We start from the raw sequence: 26,419 nt of genomic DNA on the forward strand, positions 1-26,419 counted from the left end.
TTCTTACATTGTGTACGACATTTAAATGTATTAATTATTTGCTGCTAATTTCATTCGCAACACTTTTCAGTCAGTATCTACATATGCTGCCGAATGTACCTACAAAATCATATCATTGTATGACACATATATCAGGAGATATGATTCGATCAATGAGATTTGTGAAAAAACTGCCGCATCACACATGTCGCTTAAATTTATTACCTCTTTACTAGTAACTCTGTTCGCAACAAATTTCGCATACAGTATCCATATAATCCGCTGAATGTGTCTACAGCAGTACATTATTGTACGACATTTGGTTCAAGAGATATGACGTCATAAACACTAAGATGAGCGAAAAAAATTTCGCATCGTGCATGAAGTTTTAATGCATTTATTCTTGTGAAGAATTCTTCTCGGGTTATCAGCCGAGAGGTGGCGTCGTCTTCTCGGCGTATTCCACTGATGAATTCTTCTCGGGTTATCAGCCGAGTGGTGACTGCAATCGCATACATATATTCTTTACTACTAAGACATTCCTGCACGCGAGTCAGCTTAAGGAAATCCCTGACACCAGGTAGGACTTTTGACAGCTTTCAACTGGGAAGCGCAAACGGCTGTAAGCGAAAACATTAGCCGCTTGTTGAGCTATGAAGAGGGGTTGCCAGAGGGGCGCTTACTATATCTCGTTATAGACGCGAAGAGCAGACACGTCCAGTGTACACAAACTATGTTTCTTAATTTGGATACTGTACTTATACATTTGTACATTACGCATATTTCTTTGTACGACTGTTTCATTACTTCAGAGGTGTTTTCACCAATACATGTAAATGAATTTTTTTTTTAGATATTACACCACAAACATAGTTCATTCTTTGTTTTCATTTCTAATAGAAAACTGGAAAAATGAATACCCGACAATGCCGGGTTGTCAGCTAGTAATCAGTGGTGCCGAGCGTTTAACTTTTATCTTCTCTGAATAAAAGTTTTGTTTCCATGTTAGAAAATCAACTCTAAACAGCACTTTAGTTGATAGATAGACTCACCCTGTACTTTGAACTATGTCCGTTCGTATCTACTATCGGGTAATAGTTTGTATTAGTTTATCTCATTTCGTATTTGGTTTGAAGCAACCAGAGATTACATTTAATTTAGGCAACCTTTCCGAAATTTATCTCAAAATAGATTCTTTTTCCTCCACCCACAATCCAGTCACTTAAAAGCCACAGCTGGAAAAAAGATTTCACTCTTTTGACTATTACGACAAACACGTTAATTGCAACACATTTTAACAATTTAAATATTCAGACAATATAAATCTTCCAATCTTTCACAAATCATTTGCAGGTATCTGATTATTTATAACATTCATCTACAATAAATTTAACAGTACAATACGTCGATCTTAACATAACCAGACCAACAACATGACCTGAACTTTCGTTTTTACAACGTACAATACAGTGCATCATATTTTCTTCACACATATACTCTTTGTTTTATCAAAAATTCACTGGCTCAGCAAGGAAAGTACAGTTTTCGGTATCTTCTTGCAACATCGGCCTTCGACTGCTTGGCAAAAGTTGCCGGTGACCCCAGTACTGCGGTAACGCCGCGACGGGCAAAGACTGCCGTCCAATGTGCTTTACTTGCCACGGCTGTCTTCTTCAAAATGGCTGCTACGCTTGTAAACCGTCGTAATGGAGTGAGTAACAAGAAATACTTTTATTACCTTAAAATACAAAATACCACAATTTTAGCATTTTATATACATATTAAACATTAAATGATAGTAAATATTCATATCTTTTTGTACATGACCTTTGATTTTTTTATATCTGCAATAGTTTATTTATAAATAATGATTCTGTACAGACGATTTTGTTTTCTCTAGGTTTTATAGAGTAAATAAATATCAATAAATACAGTTTACCATGTGGATGTTCCCTACTTACATCTAATTTTGAGAACAGCCGGTACTTTTACGATTATAGCTATTATTTAGTTAAAAACAAGGTTTTGTGGAACAGAAGGCTTATTCTGTGCCATAATTAAAAACTGTGTACATTTTAAGATGTCTTTGACTGCCTGATAGAGCTCAACGAGATCTGTCCATTGACACCACACTTGTAAATGTATAATGCGTTGCCGAAATAAAAATTTTTTGTAGCTAGAACAATATACCAAATACTGAACTTGCAATACCTGTAACTTATAAAGTATTTCAGATATCGATGGTAAGCTTTTACTGGCACAGTCGTCTTACTTTTATCATTAAAATGAGCCTACTAGCTCTTCAGTACCTCAAATGGTTTAATATTTATGAATTTTAGTCTTCTTTTTGCACATTACATTGGTGGCACCTGGCGGCCATTTTGAGCCTCTTCTGTCGGTCATACGTCAAAGCCAGCGCCATCTGTGTGCAGATGTGTGATCTCGTCCGTTTACCCGTCTCTCGAGCCGCACCACCGGACGCACCCTCTTGATTGGCCGACAATACAAGCGCACCGGCCGATCGCGACCGCACATTCGCGCCTGAATTCGGAGATGCCAGCCACTCTAGTGCGCCATATCCCCACATTTTCCATACCGTCACACTACAAAGAATTGTGAGCTGTTTTTTTTCTCATACGGTTCCACTGAACAGACGTGTAAATGTATGTGTAAAAGTTTTGTTTAATTAACTGGCAACTTCGGTGTGTTTTCATTCTTCTTTTTTTTTTTCCAGTGAGGACAGGCCCATAAGTATTTGCATTTTAAGAAAATTAGACAAATAAACCTCACAAAACTGGCAAACTTTGTGACAAAAGTTTTTCTGTGCATGGATAAAACAAAAATCATAAGACTGGGCAAATTTTAACAAAGTTTTAATTGTGTGCCACTGAAACGCTGGAGCATCTTTCTTACGATGATTTTAACTCTACTTTCCCTATCTTAGACTTCATGGCACAATTTCGTCCTGATCGGGAAGGTAACTTTGTGTCAGTTAATATTTTCTTATTCCGAATACCTTATTGTACACAAAAAATTTATTGTCGTCAAAAGACAAATGTTACAACGTTCGATTTATATGGGAGTTAAATGTTGCTGTACATATTTGTATAACGTTATGTTACAGAAAGTGCTAAAAGTGTCACAGAGATACCCAGTTTTACGGTAACTATTGAATCTTTGATCGAATTATTGTGAAATTTAGGAATGACGTGCTTAAGTGTTCCATAACGCCTTTTCTACCTCGGTAAGCTGAATGTTCATTAGATCTGACACTCTCTGACAAAATTTAAAGACCTTCATATTCAACAGCACTCTTCTTTTGCTGACAGTAATTGAGTTGTTTATTCTCTAGAAGCTTAGCTAACACCTTTTTATAGCGCAATCGAACGTCTCCGTGAATCACACGTACGTAACCATCTACTATTTAATAATATTTTCAAACGTCAGGGGTGACAACGCTTTAGCTGACAATAGGCATATGCTAAGTAAAGTTGCTGGTTAAGCCATCTTTTTATGTTTGTATTCTTCGTTTATCTCATTCTTAATTCACATTCGTTCGCCATTCCTTTAGATGTGTTTTAGTATACTCTTGTTCAGAAAAAAAAACAGAACATCTTGAACGACTAGAGTTAGGACTTTCATATTTACAGAACATGTACATTAGTAAGTTCTGCAGAAATGACGAGCATCTGAATCACCTTGGTTCAGCATGTGTCCTGTTGTCTTGTAGGTATAGGGTCCATCATGGGCCCTGATTACTTGTTCCATGCACGATGATATCTACGCGTATAGTGCGCGAATGGCGACCTGCGGCACAGCCGTCCATGCCACATTCACCTAGTTCCAAAGTTCACCTGTTGGTGTTGAGTCACAGCGCTGCACCCATCGTTTCCCACACATTTTCGACAGCCGTCAAATCTATTTATCTGTCGGGCCAGGGAAAAGGGCTGACATGATGTGACACCAAGAAGGCAAGTGTTCGTACAGCAACATATGCTCATGAATTGTCTAGCTGAAAAATGGCGTCTGAGGTGTTGTGCAGAAAGGGCATGGCTATTGGTCACAGGGTGTCGTTCACGTAGGTCACGCTGATCACAGTGCCCTGAACACGCGTTGACTGTGATTTGTGGTTGTACCCAACGGCAGCCCACACCATATGGCCTTCAGTTGGGACTGTATGTCTTGTGTCATTGCAGTCAGTGTGACGCCACTCCCCCTGTCTGGGGCGAACCAAAATCCGGCCATCATTTTCACACAAATAGAATCTGGATTCGTCCGAAAATACTATCTGATGCCATTCCTGTCCCTAGTGATGTCGTTCCATACACCATTGCTGTCTAGCATGTTTCTGCACATTCGCCAAACGTAGGCAGAGAAGTGGATAACGCGCACGTAACCCATGCCGTAATAAACGGCGACGGACCATCACCCCAGATACTGTACGACGTTTTACACTGTTTCATTGTTGCGCGGAGGAGGACGTAGATCCGTCCTGCAAAGTCATTCGGATGAGGTGGCGATCTTCTCGGGGGGTGGTCTGGATAGTGCGACCTTATCCATCTCGTCCTGTTCTATGGCCTTCCGTGAACATTCTCCACACACTCGTTGCACTGCCGGAACACTTCGTCCCACAAGAGCAACAATTTCCTGGGCGGATGCATCACATTCTCTCATGCCAATAATGCGCCCTCTTTCAAACTGCCGGCCGAAGTGGCCGAGCGGTTCTAGGCGCTACAGTCTGGAATTGCGCGACCGCTACGGTCGCAGGTTCGAATCCTGTCTCGGGCATAGATGTGTGTGATGTCTCTAGGTTAGGTTAGGTTTAAGTAGTTCTAAGTTCTAGGGGACTGATGACCTCAGAAGTTAAGTCCCATAGTGCTCAGAGCAATTTTCTTTCAAACTCACTGATTTGACGGTACGGTTCGCACATACGTCTTCGAGGCATCCTGCACGTCTGCTTAAGTCGCTCTGATCCATTGCCTTCTGTTTATAGCGACAACGAGAGCAGCAGGCCCATTTTACCGGTAGGTGGTGTTGACCAGCGATATCAACGTTGACCTTGAACCCGCGGGTCGGCGTGGACGAAATGCTAATCATTTCTGCAGAACATACAAATGTACATGTCTTGTGAATTCCTATCTTTAGTCGTTCAAGGTGTTCCGCTTTTTCTGAACATTAGGGTATTTTAGCGTTAGATCTAATATTCACGTTCACATATGTCGGTTCAACATTAATCATTGCAAAGTATTTAGTTATCTGTGGCATTTGGAGTTTGAGGTGCTGTTGCCGTATTGTGCTAGTGCGTGCGGAACCCTGTAACCTCTGGAATCTAGCGGATGGATATCTACTTTGTTACCCTCGAGCACAATGGTCCCCAACCTATAACTCCACCTGTGCCCTGTCACAGAACAGATTTCCAACACTCTCCGTGAAGTGTGTACAACAAGATCAGAAGGAACAAATGAAAACTCCTAGGTTTCCACTGTGTTTCCAAACAAGAATAAATAAACCTAAGTCAGGATAACTTAGAGAAGACTTGAATCGTCCGTGGTGAGGGGGGCTGAAGGGAGGGGAGGATGTCCGCAGTGATGAAGCTTGTCAAGAACGTCGTGCTGTTGCACATCGCACTGCGGACTGTCGTATTCGGCTGCAAAATTATTGGAAATTCACGTCTCGAAGGAAGAGGCGGTTTCATTAAAGGTTTTTGTGCCCCCCCCCCTCCCCCCCACCCCCCACCCACTGTGGCTGTTTCGTGTCGATATTGAGGGGCGGTAGTCTGAAATGTTTTTCTGGATCACGTATCAGGAAACCGTGTGATCTCAACACTAGGCGTCGCGGTTCTGACCTCCGTCGTGGAGGCCTCAAAAGAAGGTTGAAATGTGGCTATGAGGGAGTGTGACAATCTTCCAATCAGGTGACATGTCCACAATGGTGCTGTGCAGAACTGTGATGAAATATGGAACCAATATTACACCATTAAGCCACATTAAACCTCACATGAACTTCTGAGCTCTGGGCCTGTTGTCGCACGTATCGACATTTTGCTGTTTCAAGCGTTGCAGAGCCCGAGAGTGACATCACTGGGCGCCATGCTTTTGCACCACTACAGTGGAAGGTTGTAGGCAGCTTTGAGCTAAGTTTCAAACCTTCTTAGAAATGGAAGGAAATTTCAGGGTTGGGAAAAAGTGATCCTTCAATTGTGTCACCCATTACATGTAGCCGCTACGACCTACGACCTACCTCGTATAACCATGTGAAGTTGCTTAGCCTTTCTTCAGAATTTATACCCACATGCACGTCCATTACCAAATTAACTCCCACTTGATGACTCAGGTTTGTGCTTACCAACCCAAATAAATTTAATCTGAAAAGAGGCAACCACGGTAAGTGATTCGTTTCCTGAATGCAGCAGTGGATCTGACAGCTGTAGACATTCTGGTTAATCAACTGCGGATTGCAGAGACGATGCAGAAAGTAAATAAATGGCTCACAGGACGATGCGAAAGTTATGGACGTGACAGTATTCATGAACAGTTCAGAGTGTTCAGAATGAGATTTTCACCTCTGTCGCAGGTTCGCAGGAGAGCTTCTGTAAAGTTTGGAAGGTAGGAGACGAGGTACTGGAAGAGGTGGAGCTGTGAGGGCGTGGCGTGGGTCGTGCTTGGGTAGCTGAGATGGTAGAGCACTTGCCCACGAAAGGCAAAGATCCTGAGTTCGAGTCTCGGTCCGGCACACAGTTTTAATCTGCAGGAAGTTTCAGTTCAAAGTGTTGCTGCAACAACTAGTAGCAGGGGATGTTTCACAGCGCCGAGATTTAGGCTTCAATGACGATAATGAATTAAGTACAAACTTAGTTTCTTCATGTGTGCGTCTTCTGAACGGTAAAACCATTTTAAATATCCACCACAAATTCTTTATACAAGGTGACCTTTATTTTATCATGTGTTACATTACATTACCTGCGAGTTTCGACCTTTGCCCATTTTCAAATACATGTAATAGCAAAACCAACAAAGTTAAAAGTAAAACACCTTTTGATATCGTTACACTCTGCATATTATAACTGCTGGGACACTGCTTACAGCCGGCCGGAATGGCCGAGCGGTTCTAGGCGTTACAGTCTGGAGCCGCGCGACCGCTACGGTCGTAGGTTCGAATCCTGCCTCGGGTATGGATGTGTGTGATGTCCTTAGGTTACTTAGGTTTAAGTAGTTCTAAATTATAGGGGACTGATGACCTCAGATGTCCCATAGTGCTCAGAGCCATTGAACCATTGAACACTGCTTACAGCAGAGTCGGTTGTACGTCTCTCGTATTTTAAAACGAGAACAGAGACCTGAATATCTCAGACATCAAGTCATACATACCCGGTGAAAATGTGGTTTCCTTAACACTTGTGTTATGGTTATCTGAAATTGAGAAAGAGTTTCAGAAAATCTTATACGCCAGTTTCTTTGCTGTTGTTTTTTTATTAAAAACTATATGTTCTGAATTGTTCCAAATAATTACAACTTTCTAGAAAGTATTCCTTATTAAGTGTAATAAACTAAAAAAACGCAAATAAATATAAAAGAAGTAGTGTATGAAAGAAATAAGTGCTAATTATCACACAATATGCAGCTGAAAAAGTAGCCAGTACCCTTAACTAAAAAAATATCTCTTCCACAGCTGAGACGGCGTGAGTTGGGAAGTGCCGGTTCTTAAGTTAGCTCAGATTCTTTTTACATAGGTATCTGCTCAGCCGCTCGAATTTCAGTTCTCACAACGGCTCATACCTGTTGTCAGCTACTTGTTGTCATAACTGGGATGCTCTCGGTACTTTTTAAATATCTCTCCTGCACTTTTCTGAAGCGAAGAAAAAATCTTCTAAAGAGTCGGAGACACTCGAGCAACTGACAACGGCCAACATTCGAAGCCGTCGTTGACGGGGCTAGCAGTACGGGCTCTTGGTAGCTGCGGAACTCGTGTATTTGGAACTTGGTTCCCATACGACACCTGTAACATAGTTTTCTTTCATTGTTGAACACTATCAGACTTCTTACAATGATCGGATTGTCTTACATAAAACAAAATGGTTTAGAATGGGGCTCTGTCTCGTTCAATATAGGTGAAGGCGGAATCTTTCATACAAGAAATGGAAGATGGATGCTTGGACTGTTCTTCGGTCGCCAGTTTCTAACACATCGGACAGTCTCATCTGAAACGCTGCACTAGTTATTTTTCACACCATCTAGAAAATGTTCACAAATTCTGAGAACAACTTCAGCTGTTTACGAAGTTTTCTGTAAATTGAATCATTCACCACTCATATCCTATAGCTGTTCCGAAGTTTCTGCTACTGCTTTCCCCCTAATTAACTTTCGTACGTATTACTTGTATGTTTACATAATGATAATGCAGTCGGATTGTGGGAAATAAAATATATATCTTGCTAAATTTCACTTTCTAATAGCTTAATAATAACTGTAGTAGTCCTGCTGCAATTATATACTGGTCAGTTCAGAGTGCATGTAATACAAAGATTATCTGCGTCAATCGCATAATTTTCTTATTTCTTGCGAGACATTGGTGATGATGATGATGGTTAGTTCGTGGGGCGCTCAAATGCACTGTCATCAGTGCCCGTACAAAGTCCCAATTTTTTCATAGTCCAGTTCTCTACACAGTTCAATCTAGCCACTGTCACAAATGATGATGATGATGAAATGACGAGGACAACACAAACACCCAGTCCCCGGGCAGAGAAAATCCCCAATCCGGCCGGGAATCAAACACTTGACCCGTGATCCAGAGGCAACGAGACAATGGTAGTCGATATACAGTAATCACATCAGCCTCACGGGTACAGCATTCCCCGGAACCGATGCTATGTTGGCGGTTCTCGCGCAATTAGCAGAGCACATGAAACAAATTTCTTACAAAATTTTTAGTAACACTTGTCGCCTTTCTCATGACACTCAGCAGCAGTTTAATATTCATTATCATGATTTGAAATTAATATTTTAGAGAACATTAAACATGTATGCAACTAGACAGTTATACCACTTGACACTACATCTTTCTACCAAATCTCCGATATTAAAGTCGTATTTGTAGCACTTTAACTGGAAAATGGATTAAAGCAAATGCTAAAACTACGGGGTAGTTATAATTAAACATTCGATACTTGAGCCAACATAGACGAAAAACTACCGCAGCATTTTCGTTGCCAGTAGTGTTAAGTGTCATGACTGCCGTAAGAGGCTGGCACTGGTACGGCGACGTAGCACTGAAGCAAAAGAGCCAATGTGCATTGCAGTTGAAGACAGTCAACGTGGAACTGAACACGGAGAGGAGGGCCGCTCGCAAAGCTATTTTATCAAAGTAACACCAGTTGTTGTTATTGTTGTGGTCTTCAGTCCTGAGACTGGTTTGATGCAGCTCTCCATGCTACTCTATCCTGTGCAAGCTTCTTCATCTACCAGTACGTACTGCAGCCTACATCCTTCTGAATCTGCTTAGTGTATTCATCTCTCGGTCTCCCAGTGTGATTTTTACCCTCCACACTGCCCTCCAGTACTAAATTGGTGATCCCTCGATACCTCAGAACATGTCCTACCAACCGATCACTTCTTCTGGTCAAGTTATGCCACAAGCTCCTCTTCTCCTCAATTCTATTCAATACCTCCTCATTAGTTATGTGATCCACCCGTCTAATCTTCAGCATTCTTCTGTAGCACCACATTTCGAAAGCTTCTATTCTCTTCTTGTCTAAACTATTTATCGTCCACGTTTCACTTCCATACATGGCTACACTCCATACAAATACTTTCAGAAAAGACTTCCTGACATTTAAATATATACTCGATGTTAACAAATTTTTCTTCTTCAGAAACGCTTTCCTTACCATTGCCATTCTACATTTTATATCCTCTCTACTTCGACCATCAACAGTTATTTTGCTCCCCAAATAGCAAAACTCCTTCACTACTTTAACTGTCTCATTTCCTAATCTAATTCCCTCAGAATCACCCGACTTAATTCGACTACATTCCATTATCCTCGTTTTGCTTTTGTTGATGTTCATCTTATACCCTCCTTTCAAGACACTGTCCATTCCGTTCAACTGCTCTACCTGGTCCTTTGCTGTCTCTGACAGAATTACAATTTCATCGGCGAACCTCAAAGTTTTTATTTCTTCTCCATGGATTTTAATTCCTACTCCGAATTTTTCTTTTGTTTCCTTTACTGCTTGCTCAATATACAGATTGAATAACATTGGGGATAGGTTACAACCCTGTCTCACTCCCTTCCCAACCGCTACTTCCCTTTCATACCCCTCGACTCTTATAACTGCCATCTGGTTTCTGTGCAAATTGTAAATAGCCTTTCGCTCCCTGTATTTTTCCCCTGCCACCCTCAGAATTTGAAAGAAAGTATTCCAGTCAACATTGTCAAAAGCTTTCTCTAAGTCTACAAACTCTAGAAACGTAGGTTTGCCTTTCCTTAATCTTTCTTCTAAGATAAGTCGTAAGGTCAGTATTGTCTCACGTGTTCCAACATTTCTACGGAATCCAAACTGATCTTCCCCGAGGTCGGCTTCTACCAATTTTTCCATTCGTCTGTAAAGAATTCGCGTTAGTATTTTGCAGCTGTGACTTATTAAACCGATAGTTCGGTAATTTTCACATCTGTCAACACCTGCTTTCTTTGGGATTGGAATTATTATATTCTTCTTGAAATCTGAGGGAATTTCGCCTGTCTCATACATCTTGCTCACCAGATGGTAGAGTTTTGTCAGGACTGGCTCTCCCAAGGCCGTCAGTAGTTCTGATGGAATGTTGTCTACTCCCAGGGCCTTTTTTGACTCAGGTCTTTCAGTGCTCTGTCAAACTCTTCACGCAGTATCGTATCCCCCATTTCATCTTCATCTACATCCTCTTCCATTTCCATAATATTGTCCTCAAGTACATCGTCCCTGTATTGACCCTCTATATACTCCTTCCACCTTTCTGCTTTCCCTTCTTTGCTTAGAACTGGGTTTCCATCTGACCTCTTGATATTCATACAAGTGGCTCTCTTTTCTCCAAAGGTCTCTTTAATTTTCCTGTAAGCAGTATCTATCTTACCCCTAGTGAGATAAGCCTCTACATACTTACATTTGTCCACTAGCCATTCCTGCTTAGCCATTTTGCGGTTCCTGTCGATCTCATTTTTGAGACGTTTGTATTCCCTTTTGCCTGCTTCATTTACTGCGTTTTTATATTTTCTCCTTTCATCAATTAAATGCAATATTTCTTCTGTCACCCCAGGATTTCTACTAGCCCTCGTCTTTTTACCTACTTGATTCTCTGCTGCCTTCACCACTTCATCCCTCAAAGCTATCCATTCTTCTTCTTCTGTATTTCTTTCCCCCATTCTTGTCAATTGTTCCTTTATGCTCTCCCTGAGACTCTATAAAACCTCTGGTTCTTTCAGTTTGTCCAGGTCGTATCTCCCCAAATTCCCACCTTTTTGCAGTTTCTTCAGTTTTAATCTACACTTCATAACCAATAGATTGTGGTCAGAGACCACATCTGCCCCTGGAAATGTCTTACAATTTAAAACCTGGTTCCTAAATCTCTGTCTTACCATTATATAATCTATCTGATACCTTCTAGTATCTCCAGGATTCTTCCACGTATACAACCTTCGTTTATGATTCTTGAACCAAGTGTTTGCTATAATTAAGTTATGCTCTGTGCAAAATTCTACCAGATGGCTTCCTCTTTTATTTCTCTGCCTCAATCCATATTCACCCACTATGTTTCCTTCTCTCCCTTTTCCTACTCTCGAATTACAGTCACCCATGACTATTAAATTTTCGTCTCACTTGATACCTGAATAATTTCTTTTATCTCATCATACATTTCATCAATTTCTTCATCATCTGCAGAGCTAGTTGGCATATAAACTTGTACTACTGTAGTAGGCGTGGGCTTCGTGTCTATCTTGGCCACAATAATGCGTTCACTATGCTGTTTGTAGTAGCTTATCCGTACTCCTATTCTTTTATTCATTATTAAGCCTACTCCTGTATTACCCCTGTTTGATTTTGTATCTATAACAACAGTGGTGCTATTGATCTTCGCGATTATCGACGTGTTAAACAAATATGGGGAAGTCCTCTCCACACCGAGATTGATTCGGAAGTGCCAATTAACAGGAGATTTGGGAATCGCTGCTGCGAGAGACCGACGGCCAATTGAGCCATAAACTGTTGAAAAAAGTTACCGTTACCATGGCTGAGAACACTGAACGCAGCTGTGTTACGACAGCTGAACATTTCATTGTCCATCTTTCGAAAAGTGTTGCGAACAGCTGCGAAATAGTATCCCTACAAACTTCCATTACTCACCTACGTTTGCCACGTGACACAGACATTGGAGTAGACTTTGCTCTTACATTTACTGTAATGGTTGAAGTTGGGGACATGTTGCCTTGGAGTATTTTGTGGAGTGATGAGACACACATTACGCCCACAGGGGATCACGAATATCGCATTTGGGGATCGTCACCGCCAGTCGACGTTCATGAAGTTCTCCTGCACAGTAAACGCGACACTGTGGTGTGGCATCACGGAAGAGCTCGTTATTGAGCCGTTTCTCTTTGAGGAACTCGGACTTCAAGAACCAAGGACATGCAGCGTGAGCGGCACACGTTACTGTAATCTGCCTCACCAATATGTGATTCCTGCTCTACAAGGGACAGAAGATTTGCACTCAACTATGTTGATGCAAGAAGGAACCCACCTCACATTGCTCTTGAGGTCACTCGGTTACTCCCTAACACACTTGTAGAAAACCGATTTATTGGCTGATCGCTCTAAACTACGTGGTCACCACGATCACCAAATTTGAACCCGTGTGATTTCTGGCTGTGGGGTTACCTGAAGGACAACACTAACACACGTTGGAGGTTGTACATGAGATGTTTCGGGCAGTAATAGTGCGGTTCTAGTCTGTCATGGATGCAGATGGTCGTTACACTGAACAACTTTGTAACTTGGAACGTAAACATGGTACGCAATTAACAAATGTTATCTCTTATGTGGAAATCAAATGTGATTCTTTCAATGGTTTATCCGTTATTTTTCTTTCGCCTCTCCTTACAAACTTTTCCACAAAGTTTTATTGTCCTACGATCACAATTTTGCGTGGGGCTCCCTCAAGTAGCGGAAGTACCCTGTATCTTAGCGTCGTTCTGTTACGGTAGCACTTACATGCATCATCGCACTATAAAATTACCTGTGGTAAGCATTCTCTAATTCCATCTTTAGCTTTCACTGAATGCATCAACTCATTACAAAAATATTCTTTTTTTTTTTGTCGTGAAATAGGCAGTGTTCTTGCAGGTAAAAACTTCAATAAGCCTTTTCTAATCGCCTGCATTGACTGGCCGAGGGAGTCATAGCGTAGGAAGGAAGCTCCATACCGTACAAAATCGTAGCCGAAGAGAGCACTTGGCACACGCGACGTAACGTGATGGCCTTTTTGTTTTTCCGGTCATTGGACGCGAACTACTGGCAGATGTTGTATCGCTGAGGCGGTACTCGGTCACGGTCCGATACAGCTATCAGGCACTGAAGGTCATGTGTCAAGGTGCAGCCAGCACTTCTGAAGGTTGCTGCTTTCGTATTAGAGATGTAAGCAGTTTCAACCGCCACAGAAACCGACACAGGGCCTATAAATGACGTGCAGATCTGGTTTGTCAAGTACGTAATTTAGAGAGACTTGGAATCGATCAGTGTTTGTTACAAAGACTAGCTGCTGACCCTCACCATAAACAAGTGTTATGTAACGCACGTTAATAGGTGGAAAGATCCGTATCGCTTATGTACACGATTGGTGACAGATCATTGTAATCAGCGACATTTACCATTTCTCCGTTGAAGGTGAAACGACCACATAAATCTAATCGGGGGGAAGGCAGAAGGCAAACTGGCATTTATCGTAAGAATTCTAAGGAAACGTAACTTACTTACGCATGATGCCAGTTATGGAAGCCTACTTCGATAAATTCATGAGTAACATTCATCGACCTGGGATCAACCAAACAGGATCGCTGGAAGAGGAAAAAAGGCTCGCTTCGTAATGGGTTTGTCTAGTCAGCGCGAGAGCGTTACAAAATTGCTACACAAAGTCCAGTCAGGGATGTGTTATTCGGATATGTTTCCACCACATTTGGTACGGGATTTTAACTGGGGTATAGACATTCTGACGTCTTATTCTGACATGGTTGCCTATTCCATGATGAGAACTACTGGAGAGTAGTCACAGATTGTTCACCATAGTTGGTTTTCGTATCTAATGATCGTGTCTTGCAAAGCCAGAAAGCGTAGTTCGTGATCTAGGAGAATCTGTGATGTGAATTGTCCTTTGCTCACGGAAAGGCGTACAGTTAACTGACATATTTTTAGACTGCTGGGGCTGCTAACGTTATTTTGGTAATGTTATCTGCTCATTTATTTACTACTGCATTTCAGATCAGAATCTGCTGATACAACATTGACTTCGGAACTTGGTAAATTGTGATGACGAGTTAATTTAACTTTTAGCAGTTACAGAAACTTCAGGTGTCAGCCACGGAATAAACAGCGAGAATTGCAGCCTTCAAATTTTCTCCAGTTAGTAGCCCCTGTTCAGAAATGCAAATTTAGTTGTGACTCATTGTACCGTAATCAGGACAACCGTTGCAGGTGCGTTACTAAATATTTCCTACCCTGTTGTTAGCCTTCGTCTTATGTAAAGTTCAACATAATCACTTAGCAATTCCATTGAATACATAGGATACTGATAAAAATTAAGCTACTTACAGATGAAGCGTCGATATTGCACAAGGTGGTCTTATACAAGTTGATATTTAACACAATAAAGCGATAAGAGATAATTTTATTGACTTAGCTGAGCAAGCAGGGCATTGGCAGGTGCAGTGAACCAAATTATCCAAATTCAGTTATGTGCCTAAAGTTCAATAAGTTCATTCAAGGCTATACAAATTAACCACTCCAACATGGCAAAAGTTCTGAAACTGATAGGTAGACTAGCATGCACTGTTCAAATATTTTCTTAGCCCCAAACTGCTCCACTGAAATCTTGCAGAGTCCTGATAAGTGCACATTGAAATGGTTCTATGTCCTAACCAAAATTTAAATTCTTGTAGTTCACCGGCGGCACAGTCCTTAACAAACCACATTACCCACCAAATACGAATACGCAAGACCAAGAAACACGCTCTACCCACCTAGTAAAAAATTCTGTCACATGACCAACCAGTACAACTAGATCACCATTCTTATGATTGTGAGTTTTACAACTTTTACATGTTTCAAACAAAAGTTACAAAGCTAATTTACAGTCTCATATTATAGTATTACATGCTAAACATTGCCAACTGATCAAATTATACTTTATACATCACAAACAGAATGGCACAAACCTAAGTACACATCTTTATTCAGATTTCCTCTGCAGTATTAAGCTACTCAAACAGCCGTCTTACAAATATTAACTTACAAAATTGTCGTTAAATAAACATAAACAAATTGGGATAATGTGATAAATCATTGATGTGGATGCTAATCTATAGTGTATATGTGGAGAACTCTTTGTTTTGACTCTTTTTTCTGAGATACTAAATAATTTATATATAACAATTTATATATCTGGTTAATAATAAGATAAATATGGTTATTTTATACTTGGCATTAAGACATATCGAACTGTGTGTTGTATATTTATGCAGTGTGGTGTCAAGATTTGCTATTGATTTTGTAAACAATTCTACATATAAATGTTAATAACTTCGTTAATATTTATAAATGTGGTAATAATTTTAGTGAATTCTTCTCTTTATTGCTATTTCAATGCTGTCATTAGATCTTTTGTGTCATGTCTGGAAGTGATTTTTGTGTTTTTAGTGAATATTTGAAGCTTTAGTTTGCAGCACAGTCAGAGCCTGGCCACAGTGATTGGCAGCCATAAGCCATAAGCATGTTATGGCACAGCTAACCCCACCTCAGCTCCTCTCACGGCTCACTGCAGAAACTGGAAATGCTCTTCAGAGCATCATGGCAACATTTCAGTCACATGCTCCACTGTACATACCATTTAGAATAACTTCCACAGTGGACGTATCACTTGTAACCTTACAACAAATCATTTGCGACGAGTATCCCAGTATTCTCTAGGTAGCGTGTTAGATGCCATACTTGCACAGTGCTATCGATTTCTGCCCAGGCTGACCAATCTCGTATGGAAACTGTCAGCTCACTATATCTGACATTTGTTTATCGTTGTCCTCTATAATGTTACAGTCAGGGATGATTCCCGGCAATGAAATGCACTGTGCCCTGTTAAGTGTACCATACCCCAACTGTGTTTAACAGGATTTTTCTTAATCGTGCTCTGATGTTGAGGTATAAGAATTATAATTTTTGGCCTTGATCACTTCTATGCCGCCCCTCCCCCCCCCCCCACACACACATATTTGCTCTAGCTTGCATCCAATTGCCATTTAATCAAGTTAGAATTTAATACTTTCCATACAAATAAATGTGTAATAGGTATTACTCTCTGCATAGGCTTCAAGTAGTGTTAACACCATTCTGAAAAGCATGAACTCTTTCACTGTGTTATATTAGGTGCATTACGCACTAAAGCAAGCTAATTTATCTAGCATGTAAGACAAACAATTTACTTGTCTCTTGCAACAGAATTGAATTTTGGTTTCTAAACCAAATATCTTTCACTTAATTTTTTTAGGCATGTTCAGTGGTCTCCAGTGGAAATATTTCTAAAATTATAATAATTGTAAGTTTTACTATATTTCTTCGTTTCATGATATTCGTTGAAATAGGTAATATTTCATATGAGCCTTTTAGGTTAGGTGCTTGTGTGGTGTGTATTTCCCAAGTATGTCCATATACTTTTGTGTTAACACATCTGGACTCATTAGTACTGTTATGAAACACTTCATATCTTAATCAAACCATTCAAACAAATAATTCAAATGATTGTTGTAAATAGTCCACTGAAGAGTTTATGTCAGAAATCAATAATTCCGAAAGTGTATGTATGGCTATATGGATTTCAGTGAAACGAGGAACAGGAAAAACAGCTACAGAACATAATATCACTGTGGAATTAAACTGTAGGACTATAAATGATGTTTGATGAGTCATGTGTAGCAAACATGTTTAATAATCATTTATTAAAAGCAATAATAAATATAGGTAAAAAGAGTTCAAGAGAAAAATCACAGCAGGATCTTGAAAATTTAGCCGTCATAAAATTCAGTCACATGTATGCATCACCAGCTTCTCCTACAGAAATTTAAAAAAGTTATTTCTCTCAAAAATGAAAATTCATCTAGATTTTATGGTGTTCGCAAAAGAATAATAAAGATTTTATTCCTGTATAATAAGTTCTGTCTTATTTGAAATACGTAACATGTTGCTAACTCGATGCATTTTCCAGTAAGATTGAAATATGCCATATTTAAACCCTTTTATCAGAAGGGTGTTAGGAAAAATATCAAATACTAACAACCAGCTTCAGTTCTGGTATCATTCTCCAAAATTATTGAAAAGCTGATGTATTCTGGAACAGTATGCCACCTGAGTAACAACAATATCCTCAGTAAATCATAGTTTGGATTGATATTTTCTGTGGCCTGTCTTAGGCATTTGACTATATGAATCGCAGTAGTCTCCTAGATACCCTGAGGCATTATAGGATTGATGGTATATTCAACCAATGTACAATGTCATATGTCACTAAAAGAATGAAAAAAGTAGTACTTCATATTTCATCCAAGGTCGTCAAGGAAGATTCTTCTGATGGAGAAAAATCATATATGGGGTTCCTCAAGGCCCAGTCTTAGGTCGACTATTGTTCCTCATATACACAGACGATCTTCCATTTAATGTACAACAAGCAGAATTAGTCCCTTTTGTGGACAACAACAATACTGTAAATAATCTAAGCATAAAAGTAGCAACAGAAGTTCTTAAACATGTCATTGACTGGTTTTCTATGAATCGTCTCAGCTGCCTTTATAAAATGACATATTCAGTTCTGCATATCTAGAGATACTACACCAATGATTGGTGTAACATATGACGAGGAAATAATAAATAGGGTGGAAATTTTTAAATTCTTAGGTGCCAATATTGATGAGAACTTAAACTGAAAAAAACACATTTTGGAACTCCTAAAGCGATCTAGTTAAGCCAAATTCTCATTTAGAATCATGGCAAATTTTGAGGAAAGACAAATCAGTAAGTTGCCAATTTTCATATACTTTACTTCAGTAACATTTTGTAGAATAATGTTCTGGGGTAACTCCTCTTCAACAAATGAAGTCTTTATTACTCATAAAAGTGCTGTAAGAGTAATGTGTGGTTCTCATCCACGATCATCTTGAAGACAACTGCTTAACGAGTCAGGCATTCTGACTGCTACTTCGCAGTATATTTATTACCTCATGATGCAAAGCAGCTGAAAAGGAACAATGATTAACCTAATTACAATACCAGAAGAAAAATGACAATTCATTACTCCACATTAAGGTTGTCTTTAGCACAAAAATGGTTGCACAATGCTGCAACCAAACTTGCTGTTCACTTACCCAGTGATATAAATTGTCTGACAGGCAGCAACTAAAATTTGAAAACAAACTGAAAAATTTCTCCTTGACAACTCCTATTTTGTAGAAAAATTTCCTTTACTGAAATGTGTAAAGATTGTGGGTAGGAATTACTGACTCACGTCTACACACCGAAAAAAGAAAAAGAAAACCACTTGTAAATGATCAGAATGTAACCATATTTACAAAACAATTTGTGAGGTGAATATAAAATCACTAGTTTCCATATCATTATGATTTATCATGCAAATGACCCATGGAACATGAAACTAAGTAATTAACCAACTAACTAAGGTGCACAAAACATTTAGGTGAGAGGTAGTTGAGTTGAGAAACAAAAATAAAATTCAGTTGAATGAGACGTGTAAAATTTATCCTTGTGTATCAGCTTTGAAAAATTGATCTTTGTTTTGGTTTCAATTCAAAGATCTATATTCATGTGGTCTTTCATCTAATTCTGACACTTCAACCTTGGTTATTTCAGATTCTCGCTGAAAAGTTTTTGAAGAGGGAAGCCTAAAGCGAAAATATATGACACAGGGTGAGCTCTCGCAAACAGTTGATATGAAGAACTTGGACTCGACCATGCAGATGTGGTGGACATTACAGGAAGCCTTGCTGTTTTCTTCTAACTAAACGAAACATCTTAGTTTTAAAAGGTATACCAGCACTGCCTCATCTGGAATTTCTGTTTACCACCATTCAATGCTCATACGCAAAGCCCAGATTTTTGTGTAATTACATTTTTTTCCTTCTCTCATAAGCACGTGAAAAGCTTAAATGTATATGAATTATACACTCCTGGAAATGGAAAAAAGAACACATTGACACCGGTGTGTCAGACCCACCATACTTGCTCCGGACACTGCGAGAGGGCTGTACAAGCAATGATCACACGCACGGCACAGCGGACACAACAGGAACCGCGGTGTTGGCCGTCGAATGGCGCTAGCTGCGCAGCATTTGTGCACCGCCGCCGTCAGTGTCAGCCAGTTTGCCGTGGCATACGGAGCTCCATCGCAGTCTTTAACACTGGTAGCATGCAGCGACAGCGTGGACGTGAACCGTATGTGCAGTTGACGGACTTTGAGCGAGGGCGTATAGTGGGCATGCGGGAGGCCGGGTGGACGTACCGCCGAATTGCTCAACACGTGGGGCGTGAGGTCTCCACAGTACATCGATGTTGTCGCCAGTGGTCGGCGGAAGGTGCACGTGCCCGTCGACCTGGGACCGGACCGCAGCGACGCACGGATGCACGCCAAGACCGTAGGATCCTACGCAGTGCCGTAGGGGACCGCACCGCCACTTCCCAGCAAATTAGGGACACTGTTGCTCCTGGGGTATCGGCGAGGACCATTCACAACCGTCTCCATGAAGCTGGGCTACGGTCCCGCACACCGTTAGGCCGTCTTCCGCTCACGCCCCAACATCGTGCAGCCCGCCTCCAGTGGTGTCGCGACAGGCGTGAATGGAGGGACGAATGGAGACGTGTCGTCTTCAGCGATGAGAGTCGCTTCTGCCTTGGTGCCAATGATGGTCGTATGCGTGTTTGGCGCCGTGCAGGTGAGCGCCACAGTCAGGACTGCATACGACCGAGGCACACAGGGCCAACACCCGGCATCATGGTGTGGGGAGCGATCTCCTACACTGGCCGTACACCACTGGTGATCGTCGAGGCTACACTGAATAGTGCACGGTACATCCAAACCGTCATCGAACCCATCGTTCTACCATTCCTAGACCGGCAAGGGAACTTGCAGTTCCAACAGGACAATGCACGTCCGCATGTATCCCGTGCCACCCAACGTGCTCTAGAAGGTGTAAGTCAACTACCCTGGCCAGCAAGATCTCCGGATCTGTCCCAATGAGCATGTTTGGGACTGGATGAAGCGTCGTCTCACGCGGTCTGCAAGTCCAGCACGAACGCTGGTCCAACTGAGGCGCCAGGTGGAAATGGCATGGCAAGCCGTTCCACAGGACTACATCCAGCATCTCTACGATCGTCTCCATGGGAGAATAGCAGCCTGCATTGCTGCGAAAGGTGGATATACACTGTACTAGTGCCGACATTGTGCATGCTCTGTTGCCTGTGTCTATGTGCCTGTGGTTCTGTCAGTGTGATCATGTGATGTATCTGACCCCAGGAATGTGTCAATAAAGTTTCCCCTTCCTAGGACAATGAATTCACGGTGTTCTTATTTCAATTTCCAGGAGTGTATTACCAGCGTTAATACACTGCATTTTATATTTACATATATTTACAAATGTAAGTATAATTACATGTTATATACAGGTAAACTTTTTGTTATGCAAAGTTAAAAATTATTGTTTGTTCACCCTTCTTACCTTCAGCAGGCCGCGCCCTAGAAAACATCCGAATCAGACCTACCATAAAAGTTGAAGACTGGAAGTAAACTGCCTTTAAAATCACATTACAGTGGCACAGTGTTAATTCCACCTTGATTTGGGTTACGCAGCAGGCCGTGAGTATACTTAATTTTCTACGATTAGAAATTTCATTTCTCGAAAGTAAAGCAGATACGATAACAATACCACGTGTAGCATTGTCATGATCATTATTTTATGTCGTAAATGGATATATGTGCTGTTGAGATTGGTGTCGGGACAAAAAAGGGACTTCTTTTCCATCTACTAGCGGTTGTTCAGTACTAGGTGGTGTGTGTGCCAAGGAAGATTGCTAAATAGTACTTTTTAAAGAGTTCACGACTGTTTGTGCTCATGATGCCTCCTCTTGCGTTAGATTTATCGTATAAATCTTGGTCTTGTATTACGATGGATGACGCTTTCACTACTGACAGAGACTGCTCTATATGGAGTGTGGAATAAGCACATTGGGTGGTGTATGAAGTCCAAATTTCGGCAACATTTATATAAGGAGCAAAACACTGCAAACGTCTGAGAAGCAAAGATCATTCACACAGATGTAAAATAATCCAAACGCCACAAATGAATTTTTCCACTGCACAAGTATTCACTCCGCTTGGCAGGTGCAAACATTCAATCGTATGGCACCAACTGCCTGAATATCGCGCATTTCTACAAAAGTACTGCGGTAATAGAATTCTCATGAATCGACATTAAGGAAAAATTATCTAGATTTTCGTTACCTGGCGGGTCTGAAATGTGTGCAGCACAATATTAGTAACCATCACATATGGATGTATGTGGACGTTTCATCGTCAATCTCATTGTTAGAATAGTAAGTGGAGAAGATCCCTCAAAGTCAATACTGATTTTAGTGGAGGCTGGTCCAAAATTTTAAGAGTATGCTACAATGTGGTAGTTTATAGCATTTTGACTTACAAAGGTAGCTAGTAATCGTAACTAAATTCAATATAATAATATTTCGTATATAAAATGAACTGTTTAAATATATTTATATTTCATAATTACTCGTTTAACATCGCAAAGAAAAAAAGAAAAAACTCAACCACTAGGCTATAGTGCCATTACGTGCGATACTGTGCTTAAATATGTTGTACTGGACGAGTAAATCTTTAGAGAGAGTTTTACCTTTTTCTATTGCTCACTCAGGTGAAAAGTTCTAACTCACATAGTTTTATTTTATCTCTAATTTCTGTCATCAGAGTCAATGGCCTTTTGGAAATCAACAAACATGTTTTGACTTCAGTAATCTGTGGCAAATGATTGATTTAAGACTAAATATTTGCCCAATACATCGACTGCCCTTTCTAAAACCACCATGATATTCAACTAAATTACTCTTCAGTGTTATTTCTACTCTGTTTATTATATAATGTTGGTATATATGTAATATATGGTAATCTAGAGGATGTATCAAGACCATCTCCCACTCCCACGGGAGTTTTTCTATTTCCCAGGTTTTCTCAAAGATTAATTGTAGCTCACTTTTTTTATTTTTGGGAGAGGCCATTTCAAAAGTTCTCATGTAGTAGAGTCTTCTCCACTAACTTTATAAGGTTTAGTAACTTCTTCTATTTTTTTGATAGCCGGGGATAAATTTTCTCCTAAATTTCAATGAGTCTTTGAGGATTCAAGCTTATGGATTGGTTCTGTACAATTAAGAAGTTGAGCAAAATTTTTGCAAGTATTTCGAAAGTTTCTGTGTTTCATTAGCCAAATTAGTGAGCTATGGCCCATTCCCCTCTGTTGTTAGATTTATATTTGAATTAGATCTACCCAACACTTTAAACCTCACTTGCACCTCCTAAGATCTAGTGGAAAAGGGGCTGTTTAGCAGATCATCTACAGAAAACTTCATATTAAATATCCATGCATACTCGCTTTTTTTACCACCACCTAGTCTATGGCCTTTTGCCTTACAAAAGTAAGAACTCTAAATTACATTGAACATATTAATTTAACTGTTTAATATATTTCAGTTTTATAATTTATAGTTTAACATAGCAAGGAGTAAAATTAAATGAAGAACACAGGGGGAGATGAACTTGAGTCCCTGTACTGCCAGTCTGTGTGTTAAGCCACTCAGCCATGGCATGGTTACAACAGGTTCTCACAATTCCCTCATGCTCTACACTTGCACAGTACACCACATGCAGTTTCAAAGAAAGGTGTTGATCTGGAGTTGTGAGCAACGTAGAACACATAGTGCTGGAAGGGATAACGTCACGTCAGAGCACGCACAGTCGAGAACAGGCAGCTGCGTCCCTTTTCTGAGTTGCATGCAGTGTGGCTGATCAGTATTTCAACTCTCAACACTGGTTTCTAGTTATCGCAGAGAGGGCACTACAAAACATATTTGCATACCATAAAACATTAAAATGGCATAATTTTAGTGCGATTTATAGCTCAAATTCGAAAATAAATGCCATAATTTTGGTGCAATATTTATGCTGTGTCATAATACATTAGTGCATGATAACCTCTTGCCACTGACTGATTTCCTGCAAAGTGCTGGAATGGACAAAACATCAAACAGTAGCTCGTTTTGTGACTGACGGTCTTCAAGTGCTGTGGCCCAAGGGAATCCAAAAAGGAAAAGTTCTTGTTATATCTTGCTGTGGCCCAAGGGAATCCAAAAAGGAAAAGTTCTTGTTATATCTTAGTAGCAGAACAACCGTAGTACCACCACACTCTCCATTATTACAAAATTTATTCAAGATAGAGGATCCAAGATGGCGGTGATAGATATGGCAATGTAGCAATGACGTCAAATTTTGGCGGGAAAATAGGTCAATTGGGCTAACTCCACTAACCTAACCCTCTCCCCTCCCCCCTACTCTCCCCTCCCGCAGAAAATGGCGGGAAGTCCAAATTCTGACAGGACAATGCAACACACTACAGCTACTTCGACTAACCTAAGAAAATGGCGGGAAAAAACAGCACTTGGACTACCTCCACTAACCTGAGTCATGCGACCGCAACCTATTCCTAGGAATTCGTGGGAAAGGCACTCAGCCTTGCTGGATACGATTGATGTAAGTCTTTATTTTGCAGGCAGTCTTTATTTAAACAATTAGAGGCAGTATCTCCATCCAGTGTGTTCACCATGAGTTCCAGAGTCTAACTGAGCTAGTACACATTACCACCACCAGAGGACGCCATCGCCCCTCCCGTGATGTAATATAAGATGGCGGTCTGTGGGGGAAAATGGCGGGAAAAAGACTCATCATGTGCTGGGCTGCTGGAGAGAGAAAGGGTGCAGTTTATTTATTTTGGAACACTTTATTTAGAGACGGATTTCACGTAGTTCATTTATTACACTGATAAAAAACACTTTCTCTGATGTGCTTGGGCTCACAATACACAGTCTGCAGACCTGCAAGCTACTTGTAAATAATGCAGTACACTGATGTGCAGAACGCATACAACTCGTAAATTACCGAAATAATGCAATACGCAGCACACAGATACGAAAAATACTCGTAAATCACCGAAATAATGCGGTAAACTGATGTACAGACACGCAAACAACTAGTAAACTGTCGAAATAATGCAATGCACAGCCTACAGACATGAAAGCAACTAGTAAATTGTCAAAATAAGACATGTAAATCGCTCTTCAGACACGGTCACAACGCTTAAAAGGGCCGAAAATAATGCAGTGCATAAACAGTCAGTGCATGTAAAAAACGCTTTCGAATTATTGTCAACTGTGAACTGTTCCAACGTGCGCAAGCATCGACATCGCCGTGAGCCATTGCTCTCATACCGCTGCAGATGGCAGGTGAAAGTCGCGTCTACAGTTAGAGTTCTTCAAGTGTTATACGGACGTCACATGTCTATGTAAATAAGCGCCAAGTCAGCCTCTGGGTCGCACGCACATGTTTACCACTGCTGGCGCGAAACCTTTCTACCTATGGATACTGGTGTCACAGGTTGTGCTATAGAAACATGTTCCAATGCTTCCCAGAATAGCACAAGGCGCATTGTTCCTAGCGATCCTAACGGGACAGTCCATCCATTACTTATCAGCCCCTTCATGGAATTAGTAAAGTGTCACAGAAATAGTTAAACGTCGCTTTTGTTGTAGCTTTTGTGACGCCTCAGCTTGTCTGAATGCAGATTCTTGTCCTAACAGGACTTATTCACGAAAATAGCCCAGAATAACATCGACTGGATTCTTCCTGAACATTCTAACGAGGCATCACGTGTTACCCTACCCAGAAATCGTCATATCCTGCTTTCAACATACGTCTTAGAAACGGTAAACTTCTCACCGCTAAAAGCCTTCATCGCGTATGTGCACGCTTGCGGAAACACCCTTAATCATAAAAGCATTCTTGGTACTTGGAGAGAGAGACGATGGGCGCATCAACCGCTTCCAGTAATAATGACGTTCAATAAAAGCTTCTCATTGGCTGTACATTCAAATGAAGCTCTCTCACTGATCGCCTCAGTCTATATATAAACCCACAACCAACCTCCATCGTCCTCAGTCCGCTGCTGTCCGCCTTGTTGTGCGTTCCATCGTCTCTGTGTGTTTACTTGTTCTTTTCCTCTCTGCTATATGAAGAGAGGTAGCTGCAGCAACGGTTCAGTGGGTAGCGGTAAGAGGCTTAGAGTACTGGAGACAGCATTACCAAGTGACCGAGCGAGGTGGCGCAGTGGTTAGCACACTGGACTCGCATTCGGGAGGACGACGGTTCAATCCCGTCTCCGGCCATCCTGATTTAGGTTTTCCGTGATTTCCCTAAATCGCTACAGGCAAATGCCGCGATGGTTCCTTTAAAAGGGCACGGCCGATTTCCTTCCCCATCCTTTCCTCACCCGATCTTGCACTCCGTCTCTAATGACCTCGTTGTCGACGGGACGTTAAACACTAATCTCCTCCTCCTCCCCATTACCAAGTGAGTAAATAATTTCTATTTTAAGTGTGAATTTTCGTATGTATGTTAAATTCGCCTTATTAATTACGTCTTCTTGTTATAGTACAACTCCAGGATTTTGTCTTGGAATGTGAGTAGAGACAGCAGGGGGCTTGACTGCGACAGCCTGCTGTGTTGGGTTCACAGCCAGAATTGACTTGTGAGTATAATTTTCATTGTAATTTGGTCTTGTATAGTAGCAATGCAAAATTTTCTTATTTCATACTTCCTTTTTTATTGTTCCTCTAGCTCACTTGAAGCAAACGCAAACTGAGCTGGAGGCAGAGCTGGGGGCTGAAAACAACTGCAGCAGCAGCAACACTACAATGAGCAGCCGCCAGCTGTGGATAACCAGCAACAACACTCCATGTGTGAACTTTCTGTGTAACTCGACATTCAGAATAAATAAAATTATGTCTCGTCCTGTTACAGGAACAGCTTTA

General features: G+C 40.8%; 1 long non-coding RNA gene across 2 annotated transcripts; it reads left to right on the forward strand.

Moving 5' to 3' along the window:
- Positions 1-1,596: 1,596 nt before the first annotated feature.
- Positions 1,597-26,141, forward strand: LOC126251715 (uncharacterized). 2 transcript variants are annotated; one of them, XR_007545778.1, is made up of 4 exons: positions 1,597-1,690; positions 19,130-19,304; positions 20,998-21,128; positions 26,041-26,141. It is a non-coding gene; the product is annotated as an uncharacterized LOC126251715 (long non-coding RNA). The 2 variants fall into 2 exon arrangements; XR_007545779.1 differs by lacking the exon at positions 1,597-1,690 and adding an exon at positions 2,464-2,594.
- The last annotated feature ends 278 nt before the right edge of the window (positions 26,142-26,419 follow it).

This window comes from Schistocerca nitens, chromosome 4 (assembly GCF_023898315.1).
Source record: "Schistocerca nitens isolate TAMUIC-IGC-003100 chromosome 4, iqSchNite1.1, whole genome shotgun sequence".
Lineage (NCBI taxonomy): Eukaryota > Metazoa > Arthropoda > Insecta > Orthoptera > Acrididae > Schistocerca > Schistocerca nitens.